Here is a 23,592-nt window from a genome sequence, read left to right on the forward strand (position 1 = left end):
CAAACGACTTAATATTTTGAGCAGAAATTTTGAGATACGGTCAATACACCATTCCTCTATATTTTGGTGTTTAAATTTCATACATACTCAGGCTTTTATTTTTGAGACTCTGTTCAAATAAGGGATAGTCCCTTTAACGAACGCTCTGACTAACGTTATCTTATCATGACCATATCATACAATTATTAATTAGGGTAAAGTGTGTGATTATTAGGTTACATCATGTGAGTGAGTGAGTGAGACGTTAGCTCGCTAACCTGGGTCCTGTTTCACGAAATTTTAACTAAGATAAAATCCAAACATTAGTAGATACTTTAATTTCGATTGGCTAAGCACTATAATCAGTCTAATATTATCCAATCAAATTACTAAAATTTGAATTTTATCTTAGTTAAAATTTCGTGAAACAGGCCCCGGGTTTAAATATTTCCTTGTGCGAGACCTTTCTACGGAGCCCGGTAAGGGACAGAAAATATATTACATTGTGCATGTCAAACAATAACTAGACCCGCGATATCCATAATAAATTGCTTTAAGCAGTGAAATGTGTCGTGCAAGATGCAGAATGTGTAATACTTTCCAGGGTACCTGGTATTACTTCCAGTTGAATAGCTCAAGACCTTTGCTTAAAATCGTGTACCTAACCGGGCTCCATATTAATATTTCCCGTTAACTATTATTAGCACTCGACAGTGAATTGATATATCTGCGAATCGGTGTTTGTAACTAAATCTTTTCTTGGAAAACACTACTTTCTCTGTCTATAGGGATTATTCAGATTTATTGTACATTTAATAGATCAGAGAATAGGGTCCGCCAGTTTTATGGTAAGTTGGAGTTAATTTAGTAGTAGTATACTAGGGATTAATGTCCGCTTCCACCTAGAGCGATATTGCACAGGACATGTGTCGAAAATATAAACAACTGGTAATGGGGTCGGGCAGCGCGAGATCATGAATACTTTTAACACCAACATCTTACATATGAATTAGTAGGTAGATAAATGAAATGTAATGGGGTTTAACGTCCTACTTTTCTGCACATACAGTGTGCTATGTGGGACATTTTGATAGGACAGTGCACTCCGGTATACTGAATACTCGCATAACGAATTCCAAATTTAAAGGGTTCTTTTACGTGCACGCCCATGTGTACGTTGGTCTTCGGTTGTTTGTCCCATTCGAACGACTATGCGTTGTCCCTTGCTAGGCCGTCTGTCCCGTAACACCGACGAGGGGAACCACGTCGTACATTCCCGATGAACTTTCTCGGCCAACACCGGGATCGAACATGCTGGACCCCATCTTAAAGAGCCAGCGTCTTACTCACTTAGCCACTGCGGCTCCCGTAAATAAATGCATGGATACGTAGCAAAGATACACAATATACATTGTTGTTTATTAACACCGTTGTTTAATCGTTTGATCATTTGGATTCGCCTATGGAAGTAGAATTTATTCGTTATAAAACACGTGACAACGATGACACACTAGGAAATCGATACAGTTAACAACAAAGAAATAAATGCGCCTTTCCCATTTTCCCGCAAAAATGATTCTGTTCAAGAATATTATTTGGGTGATTCCAATTCATTTTACTTATAGATTGTAGAATTTTGTAGTGCATCATGATCAGAGCTAAATTTAAACACATTTTTTATTATCACTGGTTTTTTTTAAAATACATACTAGTTGAGGTTATTTGTGGTTTTTTTTTTCTTTAGCTCTTTTTTTTTTGGGGGGGGGGGGGTATAAAATAAGTCTTGATCTTTGACATTATATTTACGATCAAAATAATGATTCAACCATTCAGCTTATACCCCCATATGAGCAGAAAAGTAGGACGTTTAACCCCATTTTATTTCGATTCTGTCATAGTTTTTTGTTTTACAGGAAATGAAAATGTGAACGGGGTAATGATCAAATACACGCCCACTTTTCTCATAACTTCACCAACGATATATCGATTAACGCTTTGACTTTTATTATTTTACTGATGATAAACGGGTATTCCATATATGCTATATTTAGTAATGAAATTCCAATTCTATTTTATCAACGTTTTAAATTTAAGGCTTACTTTTTGCCATTTTACTATTTGTAAAAAAGCCATAGAACACAATTTGTATTAAATATTGGACTCGAGCTAGGTAAGAAGTTTAATGTATAACTTGTTCTGATAATAATATCGGACTCGAACCAGCATAAAGAAGGTTTGCGTTTTAAAACTTGTTATTATCAAACACGCAGATAATAGTGTTCGACCGTTACGAGAGAGAGAGAGAGAGAGAGAGAGAGAGAGAGACGTTCACTCGACACAAACTAGGTCATTTCGGCACTAACATAATGGTTTATTTCGATACTTCGCTTGCGCGTATAGAGTCTTTAGCAGTGGGAGGAAACCCACGAGGTTGGACAGGCGACTCTACTCCTTGTCATGTACAACCGAGGAATCCTCGAAACCGCGTCAGTTGACTCAATGACAGACCTTATGATACAACGCGCACGCGAAAAGCACTCGCCCATGATCGTTACTAGAGGTTCTTGGTATAACGACGGTGCAATGTTTACACAAGACTCGTTTCTTTGATAATACAGTAGTTTGTTTTCCATTATGTTTATAAACCAGTATTTCGTTTTCTCGATGTAAGTTTCAGTGGAAAGATGAAAAATTAACAATTTGTACACGGAACTGAATGTTAAAGACACGTCCAGGCCCGTAACTAAGATGGGGGGGGGGGGCCTGCAAAAAGTTCAGCCCCCCCCCCCCCCCGTGAAAAAATTTACGACCATAAAAAAATAGATATACATTGTCCGTCAATATTACAGCACCCCTGAGAACACTTCCCGCCCCCCTTGTTGCTCTGAGCTAGTTACGGCCCTAGACACGTCACATCCGCGGCAGATTATTTGGCAGCTTCGCGGGTATTATATACTCTTCAAAAGTAGGGGATATTGAAATGCAAATACCTATGCAGGTTGTGATATGATAAATATTCATGGACACTTGACATGCTTTGAGAGTATGTTCACAGATGAAGAACTTATCGCCCCAACAGAACCACTGGGCTGCACATGCGACACGCAATAGCGCCATACACGTGAGAGGGACCCATTGTCAAATTTGACACTTCAAGGAAGGGTTGATGAAAACTGCTGGTTTATCTATCCATGTTTGATTTCCTATCGGTTCTTGCATAAGATGTACTGTTTAGCGTATCTTTGCTTTAGTGTGTTACGTTTAATTTGATCGGGAGACGTGTACGTCGACGTCAACGTCAACCGACAACACTGCAAGAATTGGCCGTGACACTGCAAGAGGAGTGGTCAGATTGCCCCAATTCGTGATTAGACGGTTGATTAGGTGCATGCCACGACGAATTGCTGAATGTCTGAGGATTGGTGGAGCAATTACTCATTATTAAGACAAAAATCAAAAACGTCCATTTTCACTTTTGACGGCGTATCTCTTTGCGAGTGAAATGGGGCCGTCAGATAATTATTATAGATGAAATGTTCTCTCTTTCAGATACAGGCTATCCTATACAAGTAATTTGGACATTTTTGAGATAAAGATTATAAACATCTAAATTGTATCATGGCAACAGGTAAGATAATTAAGTTTCTTTAAAATTGCAGACAAAAGTGCAGATTGCGGATTCAGAAACTTGTTGTCAAAATTGTTTTGTTACTTCGCCATACCCCCCCCCCCCCCAGTAGGTAACGGTCAAAAAGCGCCCATAAATATTCATTCGGACTTCTTATAAATATAGTACATACTTATATAATATGTCCTCACCCATTTGTTTAGTTATTTTAATTATTAAGCTCTTTGGGGTTGGGGTGTATGGATCTGCTCTTTAAAAAAATAATATTAAAATGTATATTGAATTGGTAATTAATTCAAATGAAGAATGAAAATGTCACAAAGGCGCATAATTATCACTATTTGAACATCCCCGTCATACCCATTTACTTAGGAAATCATATGTAGGTGTGAAACATCTAATCCGTCAGAAACACGATATGATAATTTGACTGGTGAACCCTTCCATAATTTTTCGAAACGAAATTTTACGCCCCCCTCCCTCCCCAACACGGATGGTCCTCAGCGTTTCGTCCAATCCGAATGGCCAGGTGAGTTTTCCCTTGCATGGGCCTGCATCGTGCACTACTCACAAACGAAACTAGTCTGGGAAATCTCATTGAAACGTTGCCCGAATGTCAACAGGATGCCAACGATACTTTGTCCAGGTCCCCCGGTTCCTCCCACTGCTAAAAACCAATAATTGAGAATCCTATGTTAGTCCAGAAATCGCCTAGCTTGTATCAAGTAGACAATAAACCTCATTTCTCCCTTGTCTTTTCAGACGATGAATGTAACCGGGGGAAAATGAAGGATATAGATTATTATGTTATTCAGGATAATATGACGTATCTTTGTAAGGAGTTAAGAGGAAAAGATATTGCCGATTTCATGTTTGCAAAGCATATTATAGACCGTGATGATATGGATAAGATTGAAAAGGAGCAGAAGAAAGGGCGGCCTGAAGGGGTGAGGGCGGTATTGAAATGTTTGATGGAAACTGGTGGTGTCAACGCATTTCATGCCTTTATCTATTGCTTAAATAATTCTGGCTTTAAACATGTCGCAGAGAAGTTGGAACTTGATCGAAAGGGAAGAATCGACGCGATAAATCAGCCGGAACTACCAGATCCCGAAACCACCACCCCTTCAATAATACAAAAATAATTGTTCGTGAAGTAAACTGGATTGTTATAAATGGCTGTAAAAAAATCTTATATTTACTAAAAATAGTGATAACAGATATCAGTTTCACTGTAACCCAGGTATCATTTAATCTTGTGTATCTAGCACTAATTTCTTTCAGATCTTTGTTTAAAAATTTGTAAAAACTGTTTAAAATCACCATAAATCGTTTAATTTGTACTTCTGTCCAGTTTAAAGCTGACCATTCAATTTTGATAATGAGTGTCCAATTTACAAGTGTTTAATTTCTTGATCACCGACAATAGGGAAAATAGATAAGACTCATGATCACATATGGAATTGTCTATTTTATTTTCTGATCAGTAGTGGAATACCGCGTTTTATCAGTGAAATAAAAGTGTTATTCCACTGGCTAGTTGTTTTTACCTAAAATGATTGTAAAATCATAAAATAAATAGAACATTTGTCGTTTTGTCGTGAATAACATATTTTATTTCATCTCTAAGCAAGAAAACGTTTATATTTTCACTCATGCTACGCATTCGTGAAAATATAAGTTTTCTTGCTTCTCGATGAAATAAAATATGTTATTCACTCTAAAACGACAAATATCCTCTATTTATCACGTCATGGTATGATTACTGACACGTCCGTGTTCCTTTGAAGTCATGCGGAGCTTGTACACAGATCATATTATGTAGTTTGTAAATGACACATGGGATTAATTACATGTTTAATTAGATCATAGTTGGGTTAACAGAATCTGAATAATAGTTCGTATTTTGTAATTAAGCACAGAAATTAAGCACACACTTTGTCACAAATGTCTCAACTTGATTAATTGATTGGCCTCAATTAAACGGTATCATTAAATATAATCATTATCAGTAGTTGCCTTATATTATTCGAGTGTGTAAAATAGGTTGTATACGTTTCTAGATCCTTTTTAAACAGGTTCCCTGTCTCCTACGACCACCTAGCTCAAAGAAATCCCTACCAGAAACCTCATTTAAGGAAATCCGCGCGGGAAAATCCTCCTCTCAGCCTGTATATCTTTTTTTTAAAATTCCCTTTCAATTTATAGACCAGTAGGTCATTAAACCTCATTTCATTTCAAATTAGAGACCGTATTTAATCTCTTAAGTATAGCTTAGTTACCCGTATTGCCAATGGCCATTGCATTTGCAGATTTCATCATAGCTCGCAATTAGATGTAACGTGATTGTGGGTTCGGTTTAGCCCTAGCCCAAATTTTTGTAACCATAACCCTAACATCTCGTGACCTATGGCGAAATCTGCAATGACTTGGCTTTCAGCCTTAATTGCATAGCAAGGGTGAAAAATCGCAATGTCTAACATCCAGAATTAATACTGCACCAAAAAGCACCATTTAAAAATTCCCTTTGTATTTACTTTTACTGAAGTCTTTTGTCGTTTGTTATGCTCAATTGTCTTTTTGACTATTTCATTTGGAATTTAGATTATTTGGCGTGAAAATATTATTTTAATAAAGTTGTTTGAAATTTATAAATAGAATTGTTGCTTCTGTTTTTGTGAACGTGTCTTGTCGTCAACCCGGTCCGGTCCGATCGGTCACCTGCTTGGGTTGTTAACATCCGGGTCAAGCTGGGTTTTTTTTTTTAATTTTAATAAAACTGTGAATGTGATTGTATTGTGTTAACGATAAACAGCTGGTGTTTCCTGCTGAATATAGGGGCAAACGTCTTTGGGAAATGTACAGAGCCGTAACTAGCTCTGAGCAACGAGGGGACGGGAAGTGTTCTCGGGGGGTGCTGTAAATATTGACGGACAATGTATATCTATTTTTTTTATGGTCGAAAATTTTTTCCCAGGGGGGTGGGGGGGATGTGCGAAACTTTTTGCAGGGGGGGGGGCTTTCCCTCCCTAGTTACGGGCCTGGGAATGTACATTCCACGGTGTGTGTGTGTGGGGGGGGGGGGATCTGACTAACGTTATCTTATGGCCATATCATGCAATTATTAATTAGGGTCAAGTATGTGATTATTAGGGTACATCATGTGATATTTCAGTCAAATATGGTATACATAAAACAAAGCATACTCAATTTGCATAATTTATTCATTGTATTATAATAATTTGATAAAACTATTATGAATTTTATAAATGATTTATCTAATGATTGACAGGTGGATCCATTGATTGGTTATAAATAATCATCCTTAAAGTTATGCTCCCAAAAATCTTCCAAACCCGAAATAAAATCAACAAGAACAATAACATCCTAAATATGTGTGTAGATCTAACAATTAATTAAAATTATGTAACCTAGATTATGACACTTAATTCAATAAACAGTCATAACGGAAGTTCAGTAATGCCTTCAACTCACCCATGTGGTAACTTCTTTATCCGTTAATGAGGTCATTTTGGCACTGACTGTTAGAGATATTGGGTTTACCGCCCACTCAACACAAAGGTCATTTCGGGACTAACATATGGTTCAATTTTATTTCAATAATTCGCTTGAGCGTAGGGGTCTTTAGCAGTTGGAGGAAACCAGAGAACCTGGAGATAATCCACGAGGTTGGTCAGGCGACCCTACTCCTTGTCACGTACAACCAGGGAATCGAAACCACGCCAGTTGACTCAATGACAGACCTTATGATTCAGCGCGCACGTGCTAACCATTCGGCCATGCAACCCCACCACTGACTGTTAGTACTTGAATTTAACAAAGCCTTTAAAGGCTGTTGTCCATTATGTAAATTATTCTATACTAGGTGAATCTTTGTCTGTGGCACATTGCTGAGGTTGAACTTTTAAGAGTAGGAAATGGGTCCTATCTTTCAACAGCTAGATTTTGATCTACCCAAAAATCAATGATTATAATACTCTCAGTAATCATCACTATGTGGCTAATGATTTAAGCCTTTGCCACTTGGTCCCGTGTTTTTATATTCTGGAGCCACGTGAGTAAGACGTTGGCTCGCTAACCTGGAGGTACTGTGTTCGATCCCTGTGGTGGTCGAGACAGTTCATCTGGATTTTCTGGCATAGTTCCTCTTTGTCAGTGGTACAGTACTGACAGCCTGGCAAGGATCAACATATAGTCCTTCAGATGGGACGAAAAAAACGAGGTTCCATGTCCACATTGGCATGCACGCTAAAGATCCCTTGGCTGTTGGATTTCAATATAACAGTTGGCCATAGTGCCACTGTCCAGGCAAAATGTCCCTCATAGCAGACTGTATGGTGTATGCCTGTCTTCATTAGCCCAGTAGGATGTTAAACCCCATTTCATTTCATTTTTAGCACTTGGACAATCTGAAACGACTCTACTCCGTCACAGTGAGCTACATCTTTTTCTTTGTAGTCAATATTTACCTGTAGCAAGGCTAAAAGGTAAAGCATTAGAAAGACAATAAATCAATGGAACAAAAATATTTAATTAATTAATATACAAACTGATCAAATCAATTATACACTGATCAATAACAAACTGAGAAAGCCAATTAATCAAATGATTGAATTATCAGTCACTCAAATCAATAAATTAAATCAATTAATAACCTATTAATAAACAGTCATGGTATATACAGAACTTCTGGATTACTGATACCACCCCCTGTGGAGAAACTTGAATAAGGCTGCCTTAGATTCCAATGTGGTGGCCAATAATCTATGGCCCAAGTGGTACACTGCATCTTCCTCGTATCCCAATGCATGATCTAATATAAAAAAATAACTATTTTGACTCCGTAAAACAAAATCAAAACACTCAAGAAGGTATATAATGTTTCTATCTCTGTTAGCTTGTTTTCTTAATTTAATCTTTGGAGTTGTATGGCACATTTGAAGTTTTACATATAATATTTGGCACATGGAAAATTGGCCACCCCAGCTAGCAACAAACAATATCTAAGCAAATGAAAAAAAACCTGGCCTTTCACAATATGGATCATAATTTGGTTTTATAATTAATTATACTGTGATTTAAATTTCAAAACTTTACAAAAATAGAAAATAACTATTATATAAAAATAATTATTAGGCTACACATATTGAAATTTTAGCCTAATTCATGTAAATAAATGTGAAAGTAATAATTTCTATTAGAAATTTGTACATATACATAGCATACAATAAAAGTATTTAAAGTACCAGCAGAAAAAACTAATATCAAATACTGCTACAATGAGAAGACAGTATCATACAAAATGTCAAAATATAAATGATATATTATGGAGTGGAGGTATTTCTAAAGTCATAATATATAAAGTCATATTTACTATAATATACAAAAGATTTTTTTTTAGCATTAACAAATATTACTTAATCTTAAATTTGAAATAACATACATAATAATATTCCATTCAGGCATTCTATTTTGAATTAAAACAATTTAACAGACTTTCAAGAAATATTAGTTGAAAATTTGTAAAAAAATTTAAACAATTTGTAAATATTGATGGATATTGTAAAGGTTAAACTTTATCCGCTCTGTTTTATCAGTAAATTCTGATAAATAAAGAAAATGATCAACTTGGAGCTGGTCTAGAGATGATGGTTTTAGTGGTTGGCACCTGATAAATTGTCCCACACTACTAAACCTGTACTTGATAATTTGAGCTTGTGAATCTTGTACCTGACAATTTGAACTTGTGAATCTAGTACCGGACAATTTAAACTTATGAATCCAGTACCTGACAATCTAAACTTGTGAATCTAGTACCTGACACTTTGAACTTTTGAATCTAGTACCTGACAATCTAAACTTGTGATCTAGTACCTGACAATTTGAACTTTTGAATCTAGTACCGGACAATTTAAACTTGTGAATCCAGTACCTGACAATCTAAACTTGTGAATCTACTATCTAGTACCGGACAATTTAAACTTTGTGAATCCAGTACCTGACATTTAAACTTTGTGAATCCAGTATCTGACATTTAAACTTTGTGAATCTAGTACCTGACAATATCAATAAAAACACAGAAAAATAATAAATCAATGCCTGCGAATTAATGTCTGTACCTCATCGTCTGGCTTAATTGCTAGATTATACAATAATTAATAATTTCAAATTCTAATACAACAGTGTATCTAAATCTAATCAGTTTGAATGGATATATATATATGAAAGTTATAAATAATTAATTATAATTTGTTAGACTTAAAATGAGACATAATTTAACAAATTAATTTTTATTTGGCTTCAATTAACGTTATTGTGTTCCAGATTCAAGTTCCAGATTTATTTTCCGTAGGTTAAGTTTGTGGAATCAGGCAGACAGTTTTGTTGAACTGTATCCACTGTAGCAGGTCCATCTATAAATATATAAAATAGTTTGTGTAAATAAATATGAAATACATTCAGATACTTTAAAGGGAAAGAAAACTGTTTAGTCATTAGGAAGGGTACAAAAATCTGAGGTCCACCCCTGTACTCATTGGTATGAATGTAAAAGAACCTCTGGCTGTTGGAATTCGACAAAGAGTACTGCGTGGATAAAATGAAATGAAATGGGGTTTATTGTCCTACTGTTCTGCTCCGACAGGGCTAATGAAGATGGGTATACATCATACAGTGTGCTATGAGGGTAATCTTGCCTTGACACTAGCGGCACTATGACCTACTCTTATATCAAATTCCAACTGCCAAGGGATCTTTTACATGCACTCCAATGTGTACACAGGACCTTGGTTTATTCGTCCCATCCAAACTACTAGACAGCTGTCCTTGTCAGGCCCTCCGTCCTGCACCACTGAGGAAACCGTGTTGGAAAATCTTGAACTTCCCAGCCAAAACACCGGCACCAGGAGCGAACCCACGACCTCCAGGTTACAGGCTAGCGATCTACCCACTTAGCCATCTGGCTCCACTACTGCATGGATGTCTTCTTTAACCTGGATGGTGCATAAAAGTAGGACGTCATATTAATCTCTGTTTCATTTCAAAAGAGACTCGGACACATTGTGTATAACTTGGTAGCGATTGGAGAATCCAAGTAGGCTAGTCCTGTAACTATAGAACAGTTTTGTGGAGTCAAAAACTGACTAGTCCATTGCTGAAGATCTTGGGTAAACTCTGCCTTAGTTAAAATAATGCTGCATCATTAGTTAAAATATTAAATTTCTCACAGCTTAATCCATGCTAATTAATAATATGTACTCAGATTGATAAATTAAGAAAATGTAACCAAAATACCAACTCTAGATAGCCAGCTGGTCTGGTTTCAATCGGATTTAAAATAGGCCTTTAATTTCCATTCGTCACCAACAGAATTGCGATGAAATTTCAATTCAACATTACTTTGTAAATACTGACTGGAATTGTATTATTTTTATAGAATCATCTTTCACAATATTGTAGTTTACAAGGGATTCATATGGCTTAAAATGATGCATCAAGACTTTAGCATGATCTCAAATATAATGGGTAAAATATAAAAACTCACCTAGACCAAAGAATACATCCTTGGATATTTCTTTTCTAGCAGCTTCTATAGCATGTTTTACTGCCAATATTGCAGATGTAGCCATACAGACAGGTGGCTCCCCCACAGCTGTTTTAAAAATATAATTTATTTATAAATTAACATACAGTAAAATCCTTCTGATAGACCACGTGGAGAACTGATATGAATTGGTCTTAATAGTGGAGTGATCTGTATATTGCATAGTCCTAAAGGCCAGTGCCATACAATTTTTATTTTTTTGTAAGCTGGACAATCCATAACCGGTGAATGATCATTGGTCTGAATGGTCTGCAGGAAATTATACAGTCTGAATATTCATCGATATCAAACAATTAAGGTTTCCATGGTTTCCAAAAGCGCACCTCTCCATACATCAAATATTTATTTATGCTGTGTTTAGAATAATTACATCTGTTCTGTTGACTGAGGGTTCCTTACTGAAATCATGCCAGCAACACTTGTATTGGTGCAACCGAAATTGTCAGGAATTGACAGTTGTAATGATGGAATTGTCAGTGGTAAAGATGGATTTGTCAATAGAAATGATGGCATAGTCAGTTGTAATGATGTATGTGTCAGTAATTGTTGGTTGTAATGATGTATGTATCAGTAATTGTCAGTTGTAATGACAGAATTGTCAGTTGTAATGATGAAAGTGTCAGTTCTAATAATGGAATTGTCAGTTGTAATGATGGATGTGTCAGTATTGTCAGTTGTAATGACAGAATTGTAAGTTGTAATGATGAAAGTGTAAGTTCTAATAATGGGAGAGTCAGTTGTAATGATGGATGTGCGAGTTGCAATGATGGAATTGTCAGTTGTGTTGACACAAATTCCATCAATGGAAGTAATTTAATTTCAGCTTTTAGTAATTTTAACAATGTTCAGGAATTTAGCAATGTTAATGTTGAAGATTTAAAATATTTTAAAATCCTACCTTTTGATCCAAGAACTCCTCTAGGATTATCAGAATTCTTCAAAAACTCAATTCTAAAATCAATTGGTATGTCTTTAGGCATTGGTGGGTGATATTCCTATAATATTTAAAACAAAATGACTGTAAAATTATATTTGGAAGCTCAACTTTAAGAAATCTGCTGAATCCTGTATAATTGTTTACAAAAGATGTTAAAAGTATCTAACTCAAATTTGGGACATTGTTTGCTGTAGCTGAGGGCTGACATCTACAAAATAAACACAGGGCTTCAAAAAAGACCCCCTGTCCTACACCAGGATCAAATACGGGACCTCCAGGTTAGAGAGTCAACATCTTACTCACTGAGCCAGTGCAGCTCCCTGGTCAAATAATAAAACAAGTATCAATATAAAATACCCATGTATTTGCTGTAAGATTTTCACCAGTTGTGGAATCATAGACTACCCTCTCTGTTAACCAGTAACCTAAAGCCATAACAAATCCTCCTTCAGCTTGACCAACATCAATATCGGGATTCAAACTAAAAGATATCAAAGCCAAAGTTCAAACTGGAAAATATCAATATTAAAAATTTAATATCAGTAAGCATGAAAGGAATTTGAATACAAAGTTCAAGGCAGAACCCTTCTCCATCCAGAAATGGGTTCAAATATACTTATGTGAATGTTCAACGTAAATTAAATGATAACTTCTAAAGCGATTATGGAAATGGCAGCAAATCAAATATTCAAACAGAGAGAGAGAGAAAGAGAGAGAGAGAAAGAGAGAGAGAGAGAGAGAGAGAGAGAGAGAGATGGGGTTTAACGTCCACTTGACACAAACTATGTCATTTCGGGACTAACATTTGGTTTAATTTCATTTCAATAATTCGCTTGTGCGTAGGGGTCTTTAGCTGTGGATGGAAACCGGAAAATATTCAAGCAACAATAAAAACATTTTAATGTTAACCAGTCTAATTTAGAGTAATATTAAAATTGTCTGTGGTGTTGTCAACGACTTTAGAAAATTACGCTGGGTTAAATTTTTCAATTTGCTATGCTGTTCTGAGCGGTGTATATTTGGGATAAATAGAATTTATATCTTTGATGATCATGCAGCCAGTAAAAATATAATGTCAGGTTTGTAACAGCTATTTATATTATTTTTTATATAATAGTCTTTATAATCAAGGAACATAACTCTGCAGGTGAACAATCTAGTTTAGTACAATTAATTTCAAAACAACGCACATATCCAATTTTGCACTGAAATATACCTGTGTGGGGAGCTACACAGGTAGCTGAGCATGATCATAATTATAAAGAATTTACTTACCTCTTTCCACCATCATACAACATGTCTACCCTCAATATCTGGTGTTCTCCAGTCAGAACATCAAGTTCCACTTCCGAACAAGAAACACCATATACATTATAATGAGCAAAGGGGTTGACATCGACAGGTTCCGTTCTAAATCAAACATTGAAAACCTTGTAAATCATAACAAACGGCAAAGATTCTATGAACCACATGTCCAATGAGAGAGAAATGGGGTTTAAGGTCTACTTGACACTAAACTAGGTCATTTCGGGACTAACATATGGTTAAATGTTGTTTAAAATATTGTTCTATACCAGGGATCTTAATCAGCTGATTTTAGTTGGGTGGCCGAATGGTTAACAAGTGAGTGATGGATCAGAAGGTCTATCATTGATTCTAGTAGCGTGGTTTCAATTCCCCGCTTGTACATGACAAGGAGTAGGGTCGCTTGTCCCTCCTTGTGGGTTTTCTTCGGGTCCACCCACCCACTGCTAAAGACCTCTACGCACAAACAAATTACTGAAACACAATTGAACCATATGTTAGTCTCAAAATGACCTAGTTTGTGCCAAGTGGACTTTAAACCCATATCTAATCCATGACTCTCAATTCAGATATATTTGCCAGTCTTGAATATCCAGCAGTGAAATTTACGGACCTGAAATTTTATCTTTCAGTCAACCGATTGTGACTCACACCAATCTAATACGTTTGGGAAATATTCCCTTTTTTCTCAAGTTGCTTCCCTTATTGTTCGTTTTTATTTTGAAAGAAGCCTGTATCACTACAGGTCCGGTTACTGTAGAGAGCAGTGGACGCTTACAACTCGACCTTAGTCCAGTCCGTATGTTTGTCTTGTGTAATTGTGTGTGTTGTGGTCCCACTGCACTAACCATTAACTGATGATAATGATGATAATATAGAGAGAGGAGGCTGAGGGAAATGGAGTTTAAGGTCCACTCAACACAAACTAGGTCATTTTGGGACTAACATATGATTCAATTTTATTTCAATAATTTGCTTGCACGTAGGGGTCTTTAGCAGTGGGAGGAAACGGGATGACCTGGAGAAAACCCACGAGGATGGCGAGATGACCCAACTCCTTGTCACGTACAACCGGGGAATCGAAACCACGCCAGTTGACTCAATGACAGACCTTATGATACAGCGCGCACACACTAACGATTCAGCCATACAACCCCCCTTACGATGATATAAGTAATTATAACTTACACAAATCTAGCTGTAATATCAACACCTTTACTGTAACATTTCGCAACTAAATCCTTCCATGTTGGATTTACCATCTTAGCTTTAACTGGCGCCATTCTTTCCTTCAACATTTTACAGCATTCTATAACACTCTGTTGATAAATAAATATTTTTGTGTAAAGCCACTGAACATCAGTCCCCAAAAAGTTTAATTCTGTTTACAAATATGAAATGAAAATTCTCAGCATCATGTACCCTTAATTAACCTTCTTTTTTTTTGGTTTTGTTTCTTAAACATACATTATGCAAGAGCTAACTCTGCCTATTGCAGCTCTTTCTTTAGACCTGAAATGTTATCTAAATTATTAATTAGACATTAATTAACTGATCCAGACCATTATCAACTCTCAATGTCATCGTTAGCCTGTGATCTTTAGTGGATTTAAATACATTTTGTGATGGATAATTTAACGTAAAAATGGATAATCAAGATGTTATTAATTATAGAACCAACGTTAATAATGATGATCGAGGCTAGCCGAAAATTGAATCGTTAATATCTCAATTCAGAGTGAAGCAACTTTCGCTGAAATTTCAGCATTTTCTGTTTTCATTATCTATTTTTTTTTATCTATTATAGCGAGAACTGTCAGCTCTTTATTTAATGCCCCTTTAATTAAATATCAAATAATAAGTTTCAGTATATTCTAGGGTGGATTAATTAAGCTATGAAACTTAGATATGTTCCGAAAATTAAAATGACTATAAGCAGCTTTCAAAACCTTAAGCTTTTAAACAGTTTATTTTCAAACATTGTGATATATAAAAACTTCCCATGGAAAAAAATGCGTGACTGAGTTAGATCCCTTTATTAGCCCACAAGCAACAGTTTTGATAAAATTTAAACTCTTTTAATTCTCTAGATTTAAAAGTACTAGTTGACAAAGCAGAACAGCTAGTAATTAGTTGCTTGGTAAAATTCAGTGGTTTGAAAAATTTTGTTTTGTGTGAGCAAATGTCCAAGTCCTGACCAAAGTCGCCGCACCTCAAGGCTGAGTTGAATCTCAAGTCGCTGACTTAAGTTCCGAATTAAGTTGGGTCCATGCTCTGCTCAAAATCCAAGTCTGGTTCAAGTTGCCAGTCCATCACATCAGTTTGCAATTCATGGCAAATAAGGCAAGTAAGAGTTATGTCTCCTCACTATGACTTCAGTCCTTAGCTCTGTCGTGAGTTGTCACAAGATTGGAGTCTGTGTTAAGTCTCCATATTCAAAAGATGGGCTGGGAAATGAAAAGTATGTTTCTTACCAGACAACAAAGTTCACTTGTAATACTACCACCTGTTGTTATAGAATTACTGTTTGTCATAGTAGATGTCTTCTTTACGTTTATGATATCCATTGGAACCCCCAACTCATACGCACATGTCTGGGCCACCTAAAACCATAAAATATAATTGCATTTTCATATTGTATGTAGAGATACCAACCTCTGACAATCAAAATTCGTAATGCGCCATAAATTTTGGGTCTCTCGGCTGTACCATATAACGGAAAGTACCGAAAAATACAAGCTATATTTTGATATCTGACCAAATATTCATAGTTTAATTTACACAAAAAGGCCAACTTATTGTGTCCCGAAAAGTGTGACGGACAGACAGCCAGATGGACGGACAGACCAATTTTAATAAGTTTTAATAGTCCTCTTCTTTCTTCAAAAGGCGGGGTATAATAAAATAATGTTAGAGGCATTTAGTAATTGGATAGAAAAATATACCACATTACTTATGGAAAATAGCTTCTAATTTATTTGGGCTACGTTTTGAAGAGTATTCTATTAACGTTAACATGCTTGACAACATTGAGAGAACAATAACAAACCTTGATGTTGATTCCCTGTCCACAATTAACACCACCATGGAAAATGGCGATAGTTCCATCTCCATTACTTATTGTAACCAATGTGTTATACTGTGCTGTAGCCCAACCTAATCCAAACTTTAATGGCAGCACTGATATACCACGCTTCTTCCATCGATTGGCCTGAAATATTATAAATATCAATCAGAGGATGGTAAGCAGTAAGCACTGATCTGAATAAATCTGAAAGGGGGGGAGGGGCTGTGGTGCAGTGGGTACAGCGCTTGCTCACTAACTTGATTCAGCCTTTTCTCATTTTGTACACATCGGAATAACTAGACAATAATTTACTTATGACCACTGACAAGTCGAACAAGGTTTGAAAAATCGTGAGATTCTTTTCAGTTGATGCCAGTATATGAACTTGAGTCATTCTAGTAGAGAGCCTACTGCCCTTTCAGACAGACTACTCTGATCTTCCCATCTTCATTGCATTTTTGTATTTTGATACAATAGGAAATGTGTACATTTCATAATACATACAGTGTTGTACTGGGCAATTTGTTGTTTTCTGGTAGCAATTTGAGCAGACGTCTCTAACTGAGTAACCATTGCGCGAATATTACAATAGTCTAATACCATTCCTGATGGAGTTTTCTACAAAATAAGAAAATAAAAACCAGATTATATTTGATATCTTTTAATGGTTGTTATTTCCTATTTCAGTTTTTAACCCAGGGTTGAGAACAAGGATATTTTGATGTATGGCCTTATATCATAATTTCATATTGTCTTTATGGGTCTCATATGTTACACAACTAAAGACATAACATATATCAACAGTGGTGCCACTTAAAGACAGAACAAATATCAACAGTGGTGCTATTTAAAGACATAACATATTAACAGTGGTGCCATTTAAAGACATAACATATATCAACAGTGGTGCAACTTAAAGATATAACATGTATTAACAGTGGTCCACCTAAAGATATAACATATATCAACAGTGGTGCCACTTAAATGACTTAGTTATTCATGTGACTTCAGTGTATTTATTTATAGATCAGCAGACAATATCTTGGTGTGACTGAAAAAGCTGTGTTTCCATTGGCTGTTTACAGTACACAACTAGAGAACAACACGATGATAAAACTTGTCTTAACTGAGTGTGATAAAATATAAATATAGAATAAAGAATGACAGAAAGCAAAATCATTTTATTTTAATCTGAATGAGAATATTTGCCATTCGGTCATATTGAAAATATTTACCTGTCCCTTTTGATATAAGTTGAGTTTACGGACGTCAAGTTGATCTTTATTAAGTGATTTAGCCACATGTTCCATGATAGACTCCATAATAAATACAGCAGGTGATGACCCTATACAATAAAACAGACAATATTTTCCCAATAGGTGTTTTAACCATTTCTCCGAAATGAAATAAGATTTAATGTCCTACTGTTCTGCTCCGACTGGGCTAATGAAGACTGGTATATCATACAGTGTGCCATGAGTAAACTTTTGCCTCAACAGCGGCGTTATATGGCCTACTCTTATATTGAATTCCAATATAGCGTCAAATCTCAAAAATTAAAACTTTTGGGAAGAGCAAACCATGCAGTACTTTTTATTTGTAAATTATTGTCTGTTACCAAGAAATAAGAAGGAAAAGTTTAAAGAGATGTTCCCAAGAAACAAAAGTTTAAATTGGTCAAGCTTAATCAACATACCTGGTGATCTGGCTGCAGTATTTTGTGGTTTATTTGTTTTACATAAAAATGGTGTCATCTTCCAATTAGCACAATAATAGGCTAAAAAATAAAAACAATATATATGATAGTATGTCATCTGGCAGGATTTCGTACAGTGTGGAGTGATCTGAAACGATTTGTAAGTGTTTGGAGTGACTTGAAATGGTTTGTTACTGTGTGTAGTGACCCAGAATGGGTGGCACAGAATGGTATGTTACTGTTTAGAGTGACACAGAATGATATGTTACTGTTTAGAGTGACACAGAATGATATGATGTTACTGTTTAGAGTGACACACAATGGTTTGTTACTGTTTAGAGTGACACACAATGGTTTGTTACTGTTTAGAGTGACACAATGATATGATGTTACTGTTTAGAGTGACACACAATGATTTGTTACTGTTTAGAGTGACACACAATGATTTGTTACTGTTTAGAGTGATACACAATGATTTGTTAGTGTTTAAGAGTGACATGGATTAATTTGTAACTGTTTAGAGTGACACATAATGATTTGTCACTGTTTAGAGTGATATGGAATAATTTTTCCTGTTTAGCGAGATATGGAATGACTTGTTTCTGTAAAGAGTGGTATGAAATGATTTGTAACTGTTTAGAGTGATATGGAATGATACGTTACTGTATGCAGTGACATGGAATGATATGATGCTTTTTGCTGAGTAACAAAATTAAATTTTTCTTTAACCCTTAACCGGTCATGTCGACTATAGTCACCACAACGTTATACAGCTAAGTGGTCACGGTTGACTAAAGTCGACCACAGCAACAACCTTTTTTATAAGCTGCATTTGAGTATTTAGTTTCGTATTTAATTGATATGGCCACGCATGCGTGTCAGACAGGAACTTGTCTTGTCAAGGGGATTGAGAAAAACATGTCTTTGTTCAACATTTTTTGACGAAAGACGTAATTTAACAGTGCCGGGAACGTTAAAGACGCTCGAAGTGGTTGAAATACTTATGAATTATTCCGAATCGGATTATATCGATGACACCGATTCTGAAGACGATATTTCTGATGAAAAGGATTTAGAATGATTTGCAAATTATAGATCAACTTATCCCCAGCAACTTTTTTATTGGTGTCAAGAGTCTATCACTTATAATTATTCGGCAGTAGTTGATTGAAATAGACATACAAAATATTTCACGCCAGCCTTTATTTAGCCTGACCACTTGACGTCATAACGTCAAAATGACGTCGACCGGTTAAGGGTTAAGACATTGGCAGTCACGTGACGATCAATAGGGAGGGAATCAGCACATGGGTTTGTGACTTAGATTCTCTAAACACAGTGTTCTATCTCCACTCTAGAGAGAGAGAGAGAGAGAGAGAGAGAGAGAAATGGGCTTTAACATCCACTCAACACAAACTAGGTTATTTCGGGACTAAGATCTCCACTCTAACTGTGTATCCGGAATCCTTGTGTCATTGAATAAGACACCTTTTCTAGGTATTCTAGTCAACCCAGCTGTAATTTCTTTGATAAGACATTCAGTAATTGAACATAACAACACAAGGCACAATATTCTGGATACAAAATTAATAAATCCAGTAATTGTGTATCCATAAAATTCTAGGATAGTTCAAGCAGAATGATATGACATGTTACTGTTTAGAATGACACAGAATAATATGGAATGATTTGTAACTATTCAGAATGATATGGAATGATTTGTTACTGTTTAAGAGTGACACAGAATGATTTGTTACTGTTTAGTGTGATATGGAATGTTTTTTCCCCGTTTAGAGTGATATGGCATGATACGTTACTGTTTAAAGTGATATGGAATGATATTGTATATCCATAAAATTAAGGATAGTGCAAGCAAAATAAAATGAAGGTGGCATGAACATTCTGGGGATACTCAATTGAATTCTGTCAAACCCCAAAATAGTCACAATCGAGTGAAAATGGGAATTTTGGGCTAAAACGCATGCGCAGACTGGATGAGAAAATATCTCAACCAACCACGACAGCTGAAACATATTCGTTGTGTTTAATTACGTGATGATTCTACTCACACCACCTCCGTTGTTGGGCCTGACAGAACTGAATTCTGCATCACACGATTGCAATTTTGTCAATTCGGAACACTCCAGACTGACAATCAAGCAACTCCTCTGTATGACACAAAGAAATGGTCTCTAAAGGGAGTTAAGAACATCATGCAGTATGAGCTGTGTCTCAAGTTTGGGGTAATTAAATTAAATATAAGATGAAAGACAATAAAATGAGAATTGTTTTTTTTTTTTTTACTTTCATCCATGGGAATGGTCCCAAATATGAAAAAAAACCACATTTTTTTGTAGGATGTGGGGGGGGGGGGGGAATGAGAAAATCTTACCAGAATCAAACCATCCAGGCATACCCGCAGCAGACGTATCATTAGGTGTAGCACCACAATCAGCATAATAATCAATTTTGATACCATTCAGGAGACCAGCATCGGTAAAACCAACCTAAAAATATCGAGGTAAATGAAAATGTAGCACTAGAAATCACACTTTTAAAACACAGCTCAAGACATCAATCTTCAAGCAAATATATGACTAGCGCTCTTGAGCAGTTTACTGGAAAGAATTGCGCTCTACAAATTCATAATTTATTGTTATTATATTATTATATATTGCAGTCATGACCTCACGCCAAGTTGGTAAATCTGATGAATCATAAAGGTAGGGGTCTATTTTATATGGAACTAACGGATGGTAATTGACAGGACCAGCCAAAACATGAACACCCAAAGCCATAAGAAAATTATCACAAGTGAATTAATCCAGAGAAATCCAAAGATATGGATGAGACACAATGACGGACACCATAAGTCAATGACTTTGATCAGACACAATGATGGACAACCTAATATAAGCCAATGACTTTTGAGGCATAACAATGGCCACCCAAAGCCCATGTCTTGAATGAGACATAGCGATGGGCAAATGGGGTTTGTCATGTACAAGCAGGAATCAAATTCACGCCAATAAATGACAGACCTTATAATCTAAAGTGCACATGTTAAACCATTCCCCACCCCCACCCCCACCCCCAACACTTTGCACAGTTACAACTTAAGATTCAAGAGGAATATATCTTTAAATGATTTCAATAGGTTTTAGTAATAGTATTTTAACTAACGTAATACTTACTGAATATTTAGCTAGGTATGGAGTTCTTTTTCCTATTGACTTCATATTGGTGTGGATATCAAGCATCAATCGAACAGGTCTGTAGTAAGAATACATCAAATAATTTATATACATAATTAAAAGTATAATGCCTTTACCACTACATAAAGATTGGTATAAATTAATAATTCATCTGTACCCATAAATACTGATCTATGTATTTTACTGTTTGAAGAAGCTAAACCTGTATTATCCATAATATTAGAGAGAGAGAGAGAGAGAGAGAGAGAGAGAGAGAGAGAGTCATTTTGGGACTAACACATGGTTCAATTTTTATTTCAATAATTCGATTGTGCGTATGGGGTCTTTAGGGGTGGGAGGAAACCGGAGAAAACCTACGAGGTCGGACAGGTGACCCTACTCCTTGTCATGTACAACCAGGGAATCGAAACCACGGCAGCTGACTTCATGACAGACCTTGTGATACAGCGCTCATGTGTTAACCATTCGACCTTTCAAGTCCCCCATAATATTCAAAATTAAAAACACAAATAATTCACTACTGGTCAATTTCAATCAATACTGATGTTATTTTACCAGAAGATATGTGATCCTAATATCCAACATGACAAAATGAACATTTTTAAGTCAGTACATAACGTCGTATAGTCCATGGCTTCTAGCACCATTTGTAATAAACAAAGAAAAACATATCTCACAGACAATTTTCATCTATTTGAAGGTTCCAAAGAATAGAGCTACTTTAAATGAAAGTAGAAATTAAAAAATTAAAACATTAAAAACCAAATTAAAATTTGAAACCTGCAAGGTTATTTGTGAGTGATGTCAGATGTCATATAAACTTTTAAATGGTTTTAATATGACAACTAACCTTCTTAAAACATGAGCAGCCAGGGCACAAGCAGCTGATATGGGGAAATTACGTGTAATTTTACTTCCAAATGCCCCACCAAGTCTCTTTACTTCTACTGTGATACTGAAACAATAATATAATAGCAAAAGCATTTTCAGGAGAACCGCACCATAAATTAACCCTTTAAAGTCAAGTCAAAATGACAAAACATGTTAAATATTTTATACCACTGAATAGAGGAATTCAAGATCTTTCCAAAAATATATACATTTGTATGATTAATTTTTAAATTTAATGAGTTACAGAATATATTCTTAACTATAGGCTTTCCCTAGTCGAAACCCCCGAAACTATTTGACGGTTAAAGGGTTAACAAGCATGGAAGACAAGAAATGTTACACACACATTGTAAGTTATAAACAATAAAAGTAGTCAGTACTATCAAATCAAGATGATGGATCTGGAGGCTGACAGAAAGAGTCCACTGTGCTGTAGAGTCCCATCCCTGCATTTAAATCAAATAGTAAATGCAGGAGGACCGCACCACACATAAACAAAAAATGTGTACAAGACATATACAAACATTGCAAGCTAAACAACAATCAAATATATCAGATCAAGTGAATAGATCAGGGGCCTGACATAAGCTGTACTGTCCCGGGACTGTAATGATGCCTAATAATAAGGGATATAATCCACGAAAAATGGTGGACATTTCCCAAACGTTCGAGTCATGATCTATTATGTCCTACATGAAATCTAAATGTTAGCACACTGAAAAAAAGGGTACTGTTTATTTTTGAGAAATGAGGCAAAACGACAACACAAATGGTAAGGGATCATGATCAAAACAGTATACAAGTCTCTTTCTATAAAACAGAAAAACATCTATAAAACTGAATACAAGAAAGAAACAAAAGAAATGATGCAACTGATCTGCCAACTCATTTAAGAGAATTTAGAATGTCAAAAACGCTAAAATATTTGAGACTGAATTTCGGAAATCGCCAAAAAAGGGTGATAATCAACAATTTGGAATAAAATTAATAGGTATTATTCCACTTTAATATAAGATATTTTGCTGTAAGTATATTAATATTGGAAGTAAGCTATCAGCCTTACCAACACAGGAGATTATAAAAAAATAATTTGTGAAATATAATGGCACTTAACCCACCTACTATTAGGAACATTCAAAACCTGACCAACTATTTGCTGAACTCCATCAATCCACTGTGTTCCCGCTAATATATTCATTCCATCTTCTGTGGGGTAGCAGATTGATATCTATTGATTAAAAAAAACCCAA

General features: G+C 35.7%; 1 protein-coding gene and 1 long non-coding RNA gene across 2 annotated transcripts in view; one reads left to right on the forward strand and one right to left on the reverse strand.

Annotated features, from left to right (window-relative positions):
- LOC130013148 (xanthine dehydrogenase/oxidase-like) overlaps window positions 1-23,592 on the reverse strand; it is a 251,682-nt gene that overhangs the window by 213,092 nt on the left and 14,998 nt on the right. The gene's annotated exons all lie outside the window — the stretch shown is intronic.
- Window positions 692-6,267, forward strand: LOC126824524 (uncharacterized). The gene is made up of 3 exons (XR_007681545.2): window positions 692-827; window positions 3,529-3,607; window positions 4,370-6,267. It is a non-coding gene; the product is annotated as an uncharacterized LOC126824524 (long non-coding RNA).

Source organism: Patella vulgata, chromosome 6 (genome assembly GCF_932274485.2).
Source record: "Patella vulgata chromosome 6, xgPatVulg1.2, whole genome shotgun sequence".
In the NCBI taxonomy this organism is placed as follows: Eukaryota; Metazoa; Mollusca; class Gastropoda; family Patellidae; genus Patella; species Patella vulgata.